Below are 1,739 nucleotides of genomic sequence, written 5' to 3' on the forward strand. Positions count from 1 at the left end.
AAAAGAAGGAATTGAAACATTTTGACAAATTAAAACTGTAGGATAAATATTAGTCCATTTTACTTCAGATATGTTGGGTGCTAAAAGGGAAGAAGTAGCTAAACATAACTCCCAGATTTTAGACTAAAGAAACGGCATGAATAGTTTTCATGTTGGATAAACCATATAACATAGGAAAAAGGGCTTATTGTTTGGCAATTAGCTAGATCTTCTTCTAGATATAGAGGTTCAACGAGAATTACATAGTATACAATATGCTTTAAAGATCTAGAATTTATCGGAAAAGTCAAAACTGGAAATGTGGCATTTTTCTCTCTTTTTTTTTTACCTTATATTAATTGTACAAAGGTATTTTATTGTGATATTTCCATACATGCATGTGGAAATGTGATTTTGACGTTTTTGCAGTTCTTCCTTTCAGCAGTTTCATTTTAATTTTAGGTGAAAATTAAAAGAGATATGATTACAGTGACGAATAATATTGGTATATGAAGGGTATACATTTGGAGAATGCAATGAGAAACCCAGGTATTTCCCTACCTTTTCTGTTACTCTTCAACAGTTCTGCTTGCCTGGAAAGAAATCTATGAACTATGATGCTTAAGGATATTCTCATCTGTAGGTTTTAGAATTTTCTTATCTGCCATATTCCTCACCCATCCTGGAGAAAGGAAAAAGAAAAACTACTTTGAATTTTTCTAATTACTGAACATTTCAAAGAGTTCATCTTTAGTGATATGAGGAAGAACTTCACCTTACTTCATTATGAGTTCAAGTGTTGCTTTAGGAAATTTGGAAAGTAACCACCATTCTTTGCATTGGTGTAACATGGTACCAGTGTTTCAGGTGGGAGGGTTTGTTTGGAAGCAGGTTGTCCACACAGAAAGAAAGAAACAGAATTTTGACTGTATGGATTAGAATAAGATGAAGCTATGCTGGCCACACCACCAATAGGAAATCCCAGACATCTTGGCTCATAGAAGACTGAAGTAGCAATGGCAATAGATGTTTTGATTTTTCAGCTTCAGCACTGGCTAGTTTTGAATTCAACTGTATTTCAATATTAACTTTTGCCTGAAAAGTTTAGAATCTTCTTCAAACTGCTGGATCCCATAATTCCTTTTAAGTGGCTTTTTAGTCACACCTCTCCATTGACAAACAAGGTTGGATCAATAAGTTAAGTTGGATCAACTGAACACAAATCGGCAAGATACTGCAATCTTTTGAGACTCAAAGACTGATAATGGCACCTGGAGCTATGACCTTCATTAAATCCGTATTCTGGAATTTGAATGTAAAATGGACTCTGGCCCCCCTAGAAGTCCAGCAGACACTGGGCTCCCTGCTGCCTTACTGGTTTGTAACATGAGTCACATTTTATACCTCTTCTATGACCTCTTGTATGTCTCTTCATTTCAGAGATTTCAGTCCATGGTTTATTGGCCTCATGGACTTGGGCAGGACATCATGGTGGCAGGGAACTCTTCTTTAGTTCTTGGTAGATATGAAGTAGAGAAAGAGTATGGACAAATATATAATAAAAAGACAAAATCTCAAAAACCATAATTATGGAAGAGATTTGAGAAGTAGATATGGTTGACCACCAGGGCTTACAGTAACTACAAAGAAAGAGAGAAAACCCTTGAATGAGTATGTGAAAAGCGGTCAGAGAAGTAGGAAGAAACTGGAAGGAATGTTGATGTAAAATCTAAGAGAGGAGAATTTCAAAGAGAAAGTAA

At 35.5% G+C, this 1,739-nt stretch overlaps 1 pseudogene; it reads right to left on the reverse strand.

The window, feature by feature from the left end:
* Positions 1–584: 584 nt before the first annotated feature.
* On the reverse strand, positions 585–1,414 carry LOC109699925 (large ribosomal subunit protein uL15m pseudogene; annotated as a pseudogene).
* Positions 1,415–1,739: the final 325 nt, after the last annotated feature.

This window comes from Castor canadensis, chromosome 8 (genome assembly GCF_047511655.1).
Source record: "Castor canadensis chromosome 8, mCasCan1.hap1v2, whole genome shotgun sequence".
In the NCBI taxonomy this organism is placed as follows: domain Eukaryota; kingdom Metazoa; phylum Chordata; class Mammalia; order Rodentia; family Castoridae; genus Castor; species Castor canadensis.